Source organism: Haliotis rufescens, unplaced genomic scaffold (genome assembly GCF_023055435.1).
Source record: "Haliotis rufescens isolate VD_foot unplaced genomic scaffold, xgHalRufe1.0.p SCAF_8, whole genome shotgun sequence".
Classification (NCBI taxonomy): domain Eukaryota; kingdom Metazoa; phylum Mollusca; class Gastropoda; order Lepetellida; family Haliotidae; genus Haliotis; species Haliotis rufescens.
Genome location: NW_025964372.1, coordinates 26420419 through 26428775, shown reverse-complemented (window position 1 = coordinate 26428775; position 8357 = coordinate 26420419).

Genomic DNA, 8357 nt, shown 5'->3' with positions numbered 1-8357 from the left:
ACTTGGTGCCATCAAGAGAACATGAGTTTTTCACGAGCTGATAAGTCAACCAGAGAAACAGTTATAGTATCATTGTCTAAGCCGTTGGTGTCTAACTGTCTTGGGTCAGTTTGAGTCGGATTCGGATCTTAAGGGAGTTGGGTCAGTTTGAGTCGGATTCGGATCTTAAGGGAGTCGATGAGTTCGTCCATCTGTGATTGTCGGGTAATCTTCAATATTTGCTCATCGTGTGTTTTGATGAATATGAGTCCATCGCTGGTCCACGTCCCTATTATCTTACTCTCCATCTGAAGCTTTCGAGCTGTGGCAGCAATCCTTGATCTGTATTTAGTCAAATCGTCATAGATGTATATTTCCCCTTTGAGTGACTTAAGTTTGGGTCGTTGCTTCATGAATTCCTTCTTGCTGTGGTAGTGAGTGAGTGAGTGAGTATGGTTTTACGCCGCTTTTAGCAATATTCCAGCAATATCACGGCGTACCCATTGTACCCATGTCGGGAATCGAACCCGGGTCTTCGGCGTGACGAGCGAACGCTTTAACCACTAGGCTACCCGACCGCCCCCTTGCTGTGGTAAGACCGGAACTTGACAAGTATTGACCTAGGTTTGCTGTCAGAGTAGTAGGCCGGATCACCTGACCTATGGCTCCTCTCTATATCTCTCAGGTCAAGTTTTACCTGCATTTGTTTAGCCAGGTCCAGCACCAGGGAATCTGTCTCCTCCCCAACCACGAAAGGGATACCAAAGATGCGAACATTATTTCGTCTGCTACATTGTCTCATCTCATCAATCTCTATATCTTTGGATCTCAGCTTCAGATTCAACTCGGAGATGGCGCTTTCATTTGCGTTAATATCGGACTGACACTCTGATATTTTCACCAGCACCTGATTTACTATCAAGCATTTTGATAATCCGGTCTGTAAGCAAATCTTGAACTTGCGGCGATTTCAGGGTCTCGATTAAGTCTAATTTAATTGACATTGTTTGACTTGCCGATACTGCTAAGTCAAAGTCAAGTGTCACAATATCGGAGTCGGATAATGATCGATAACGTTTATTATGTGAGGTTGATATTGCTCCAAATACAGGTGAACTGTCAGGTGTGCTTCGTCTCGTTTGGTGGGAAAAGGTGTTTCAGTCATAAATAATGTTTTACCCGTGAAGCTTCCGGGTAAGACTTATAGGCATTCAGCAACCCACACTTGCCGTAAAAGGCGACTAGGTTTGTCGTAAAAGGCGACGGGATCGGGTGGTCAGGCTCGCTGACTTGGTTGATACATGTCATCGATCCCAATTGCGTGGATCGATGCTCATGATGTCAATCACTGGATTGTCTGGTCCAAACTCGATTATTTTACAGACCGCCGTCATATAGCTGGAATATTGCTGAGTGCGGCGTTAAACAACAAACAAACAAACATAAATAATGTTTAAGTTCTATATTACAATATGGTGTTGATGGGAGCTTCAAAGTTATGCATCAGATAATCAACCTTTGTCAGTTAATATCAAATATATTGGGTAAAATTCAGTGGGAAGTCTATTATAACATGTATATATACCATGGCTGACATAAAACACCCCGCGTATAATTATGAGTGATGTATATTTCATGTCCGATGTATGTGTGCACGTCTCCATATCTCTTTCTCAATAATATATTTATATAATATATTCGATATGCACCATCCCCCATAGATCGGGGTCAAAGTGATGTATATGATATACTTGGTACTTGTATATACTGTCTACAATCCATAGCTATCGTTTTGCACGAACAGAATTTAATTCCGAACAGCCTTTCATATGAAGCGATATTAATTTTCTCCAGGCGAGCGGTATTAACTTTGTAAAAAGAATTATAAAACACTTTCATCTAAACCTTGTGGCATACCATTTACAGTTAATCAATACAACTAATTTAAAGAAGTAGAAAGAACATGTCTAAATGTAGAGACAAGTGCAATTATTGTTTTGAAAAATTATAGAAATAGGATTTATCACATCTACTCATATGTGAATTACAAAGATTCCCTTCAGCACAGTTATATTGAATAAATAAGAGAGGATAAATGTTGTGCATTTCTATTCACATCGTGGGGTTGGTGGAGACTGTACGTTAAATTGGGCCACGAAGAACTGAATACGGAAAATTGTTTACAGTTACAAACAAAACAAAAACTAAAAATGGATTTAATATCTAGTCAAGGCTCATTTATTCCACGGCCACAATCAGACATATTTCAGAAATCTCTCAAGTTACTGCTTTTACTATTGTAATATGGACGATTCTATTACGTATACTATTGTGACCACAATGTGATGTAGAAACGCATCCCTGATTTCAGTTATTGAACTAATTATAACATAATTTGTGAAAAGAAATATCGTACATATACAGTGACATTTTTGCATGAATGTGAATTGCCGCACATTAAGGCGTGTGAATATTTGACAAGTACAAAATTACAAAACACTCAAGATGTTTCCAATTTATAATGAAGAATTTAATGTGGGTTATTTATTGGGAACGGAACATGAAAATATACAAAAGATAATATTCAGTATGGTCCCCCCAAATAACATAAACTAAATCATATTCCGCATATATATCGCCATACGTTTTAGAGCTAACCGAAAGCATTACCGCAGTAAATGGGGCTTTACGAAATTGTGGACTGTTTATCCCAGTTTTGGTCGTATCCCACTTCTGGTCGCTACACACGTGACACATTAACGAATACACGAAGAGCATGACCTCCAAGTGCACGCGTCACTTTCCAGCGCAGTCGCCTGTTCAGTTGAAATGGATTCATCCGATGCACGCGGAACTATCTATCCCAAAATGCCGTGTACCCACAGAAAGATTACTTGGCATGCTTGTAGCAGGAGTACAGTGAAAGTTAATGTACACTTTGTTTCGTAAATATCACTGCTAACATGAACATTAAGTCACCTAATTTTAGATATGTCAGCATGTCCTAGCGAGAAAAACGTTTGTGCACCATAAGAAATAACATTTAAAAAAGCCTCTAGCATTGGTATGTCAACTATATCTGCATCGTCCTGTTTTGGAGATGGTTCAGGTGAAATATGTCAGCATCAAACGGGCGTGAGCTTGCCACCTAGTCATAAAGTACATTTGTGAATAAGTACATCGCTGTATAAGTGCAATAATCTTGAACGTGACAATGCCCCATTCACTTGACCTAGTCCCGAATCCTATGCAATACACACTGTCTACAGCAGTTGCCCAAGGCTACTGCGTCATACGAACAAGGACATTCAACCTGAACACGGGGAAGTTTGTCTGTTTGTTTGTTTTGTGTTTAACACCGATGGTACTCCACCGGCTATGTAGAGATGGTTGAATTAATTGGCTTAGTATTACACTGTACGCTATTGGAGCAACGTTCGTCATGATAAGCACATATCTAGGGATATGTTCTCTTTCAACTATAACCATGTACATATTATAACCCTAAAGAATAGCCCGATCATGATCATACCCATTTTCAAATGATCTCTTTGGCAATAATTGTTGTTTAACGTCGCACTCAGCAATATTCCAGCTGTGTGTGTGTACGGGTTGGGGGGAGGGAGGGAGGGAATCATGCAGATAGTGATGGAGGCCCAGATTAATTGCGTTGGTTTAACATGAATTAGTAAAGGTTAATTAGGGATGCCAAACACTTTAATTTATGAAAGAAGAGTAGTCAAAACACTGTCATTTCCTGCCCAGGACATCACACCCCTACCTGCTAATGTCGGTGAGATACATTCTCATCAAAGAAAAGACACTGTCAAGACACTGATTTTTCTACGAGGACTCTCGGTATGTAGTAATAACTATCAGTTTATTACATTGCTGAAGATGTATTTTGATTCAAACTCAATTATATCAGAAAACTATACGTTTCTGGACATTTGAGATCTGCCTAGATATGTCCGTTTCGATTTATTATTCTGCAAGTATTACCCGCTGGCCCGGTCCAACTTTTCTTGGCCCGACTTTTAGGCAATCCCTTGAATGAATAAGTCCCAAGCACTAGGAAAATACTTTTCCTTGTCACGGTCCATGGCTGGCTGTTTTTCTCATGTTGTCAGTAGTCTCCCTCCGCTCTCTGTTTAAGTCTACGTGTACCGAATGTCTTAAGCGATCGGTGCGCGAGGTAGGCCTATGGACGCAGTGGAGCTTGTATAATCAGGTCATGTTGAACTGAACCCGTGTCATAGGTCCGTTAAACACACAAAGTACACGCATACTTGTTTATCCTGAGGCAACACATTTATTCAAGTGTAATAGACGCATTGGTGACAAAGCAGACAGCTCAATTCAGGGTACAGGTATTTCTTACAAGCCACGAACAATGGTACTGGAGCAGAAATGTAATGTCATATAATATAACCGCAAAAGAAACGTCACAATGGATAGATATATGGAAAACGTTAATTGTCCAAACTCTGTGAACATACTTTGAGACTTATTAAAAAGATGAAACTTCGCAAAACTGATCATCAAGGTTGAAATTAAATTATCAAATGTTCTTAAAGTGAAACACAACACTAGTCTCTGAGAAAATGGCATCACAAGTCAGTATCTCGTGTGTCCGCCATGTGCATCGATGACTGCCGTCATCCGTCACGCGCCCACACTCTGAGGAAATCCTGACGCAGTTCAGCTGCTGCAGCAGTTGTCGGCCTTGGTCGGACGTCATTCAGCCGTCTTTGAATCTCGTCCCAGAGGTGCTCAATGGGATTTAAATCGGTACTGAGGGCAGGCCACTGCATGGTTCTACTGCCATTCTGCTGGAGGAAGTCTCTTGCTGCTCTCACAGTGTGGGCACGGGCGTTATTATGCTGCAACGCGTGGTTTCGGCGACGTGCCAAATGAGGTATGGCATGTGGTCTCAGACTTGATTGTACCGAGCTGCTGTGACACCATTGCCTCTCCCTAGACCGATGTTTTGGAAGACCACAGTGCCGACCCTCTGTGCAAGACCAATTCCACCCCACACCATGATGCTCGGAACACCCCACGAGCCTTCGCAACAACACAAGCATCCGAATAATGTTTCCCACGGCGTCGCCAGACTCTCTCTTTGCCATCTGCTGTTGAGATACAGTAACGGCTCTCGTCTGCGAAGAGGACTCTTCTCCACTGCTGGTGGCGTCAATGCTGGTGCTGTGTTGCCCACTGAAGACGGTCCCGGCGATGACGTCGAAGCACGGTGTCCGCACTAATGGTCTGTCGAGCAGTTTCCGCAGCGGTAACAAAGCGATCTCGAAGATGATGTCGCACTATCTGACGATCCTGACATCGGGTGTTGACTCTTAGTCTTCCACTACGTGGTCGGTCATCTGTAGTGTTGGTGGTCTGGTACCGTTGCTGGAGCCTGTATATGGTCCTTACGTAGACTTGAAATGCATTGGCTACTTGCCGGGGGGTTTGTCCAACTTGCAATCGTCCAAGGGCTTGGTTTCGCTGATTTCTTGTCAATCTTGGCATTAGGTAGCAATTCAATAACGAATGAATGTTATCCGATCTGGGTGGATTTTTATAGGGCAAGAAATGGGGGAACGCATGTGCATGTCAATTTGAACGGAACTCACGTACATCATGTTACCATGGCCGTTGGCGTGATGCGTTTGGGCGATCGGTTTTATTTCATCTGCTTTTTTTTATCATCAAATTTAATTTTCCCTGACAAGGTAATGTTAAATTTTAGAAACTTTGACAAAAATTACCCAGATATTCAAATGACAACTTTTCATGCAATGTTGCTTGGGGTGACGTTTCATTTGCGGTTCAGAATATAATACCCTACACCAAGATGGCAATTAAGTATGTCTTGGTATTTTTAAGGGCTATACAATAAACCTTGATATTTCTTTCAAAATCTGATGAAGCTCAACCCCAAATGATATGGCATAATCGTTTTCTGTCTCCTCTCTGAATATTTCCATCGATCAATCTCAACAAATTGATTATGGTTTGGCGTTCTAAAGGAATTGATATTTGTTGCGGAAGCAAGAGATAATGTTCAAAATTTGGATTGTTTTTTATATGTTGAGAGGAATATTCTTTTGAGCTTGAAACAATGGTGTTGTTCAGTTAGCTGATAATAGGGTTCTCTTGTTGATTTCACGCCGCACTCAGCAATATTCCAGCTATATGACGGTGGTCTGTAAATTATCCCGGCTGACATTCTTGTCATTGACATTATGAGCATCGATCAGCGCAATTGGGATAAGATGACATGCATCAACAAAGTCAGCGATCCTGACCACCCGTTCCGTTAGTTGCCTCTTACTACAAGCATTTTCGCCTTTTACGGCAAGCATGGGTTACTGAAGACCTATTCTACTCCGGATCTTCACGGGATACAATGAATCCTCCCTTGTGGCGATGTATACCCTCGACAAGAATAGCCTTTGCGGTCGACTGTGGGAGAGCAACGTACCTGCGGAATACTTCCAACATATTATCTCTTTAATAACAAACAGCAGATGAGATGGCAGTCATGGACATGCGTGGAGGAGATATCAGACATGTCATGCAAAGGTCCAGGGCTCCGTTCCTCAAAGCGATCTTAGCACTAAGGTGATCGTAAGTCCTATACTCTAACATAGGCTTACGATCATCGAAGTGCTAAGATCGCTTTGAGGAACGGGGCCCAGCTCCGGACTGGGGTTCCTCGGCAAGCTGAGAACGTGCGATGTGAACAAAAATGACTTTGGCTTTCCCACTTCCGGTGCGGCAGGAACCAGTATTGCTTCCTAGCTGTTGATCATGTTGGCAATGCTCATGGCATAGATTCAAAACACGTGCTGACGTATCAATCCTTCAAAAGTTGTTGTTTTCAACAATATGTTTCAATGAGTTAGAATGTATTCAGTATTAAATATTGTACTGTTCTTGTAATTGGTCCAGTAATTCAACATTCCGGACAATTTACAGTTTGGAACATCCGTTTCGAGACCGTCCATTTGATATTCTGGGGGTTTCAGAAAATACTTGAATTTGTTTTATATGAATGGCAAATAAACAAATAACATTACTCTGTAACATTGATTCGTTACTCTGAAAATTCGTTATTCCAGATGATTTTACAAGAGACGGCGTAGTCCGAATTATCTGAAAACATTAATATTGCTAAATGATTATAGTTTTATTATTTTTAGCTTCATTATTTCGCGGGTTTTCTTCACAGTAAGTATCGTCATCGTATTGTGTGCAAACCCATGAAGTATTGAAGCTGGATTATATGATCAACGTGGCAAATGTGCATCAACAAAAGAATTCTGTAAACAAATACTCGCAAATGGTATTTAATTTTTTTTTTATCCACTTTGATTTATCCCTGTTAAAGCTTGGGGCAGTGGGGTAGCCTGGTGGCTTTTCACGCCTAAGCTCCGGGTTCTATTCGCAACATGGGTGCAACGAGTGAAGCCAAATGACCCCTGTCGTGATTTTACTTGAATATTGCATCAATCAGCGTAAAAAACATACTCACTCATTCACCCACTGTCTGCTGTTCCTTACTTCAAAATAATTGTGCCACTCTCTGAAAGATGTCAAATCTTTCTTTGCTTCATTAAAACGTCTGTTGTTTGGTAAGAGTTTCATAGTGTTGACATTATTCTCGAATTCCTTTATACACAGAAAAAAACTCATATGGACGAACGTTCGAGTATGTTTTTATCGTTGACAGTTTATCCGACTTATAACTTCCGTTTGTACAATACACTACGAAAGACCGGCGTTAACGCCGCAATATTTAAGCGTTTTTGATATTTCCTCTGCAAAGTTCGCAACATACATGTCACTGGTTGTACTATACAACGTTTGACAGGCATTCAGAAATGTTATCGTGTGTTGTTTCACCCTGCAATGTCTGAACTATATAAGGGCGGTCTGTTAATAATCGAGTCTGGACCAGAAAACCAGTAATTGATAGTATGAGCAGCTTTACACGTCATCTGAGAACGAAGACACGCAATCAACCAAGTCACCGAGGTGAGGTGAGGTGAAATTGGGTTTAACGTCGCGTCCAAGATTATTGGACTTATATAGCGACGTGCATGCACGTGTATGTGTGTGTGTGGCTGCTTGTACTAGTCCGGACTGATGCCGATTTATAGTGCTAGCTCACTGAGATACCATGCCGCAGTTTAACATGAATACCCCACTCAGACACAGTATACTGACTCCGAGCCGACCAGTCCTTGTTTTAGCCCCTTAATGCCGAGCGCCAGACAGGGTAACAACAAGTACAATCTTTTAACGTCTTTTTGTATGACGCGGCCCGGGATCGAACCCTGGACCTTCCGCTCTCCGGGCGGACGTTCTAC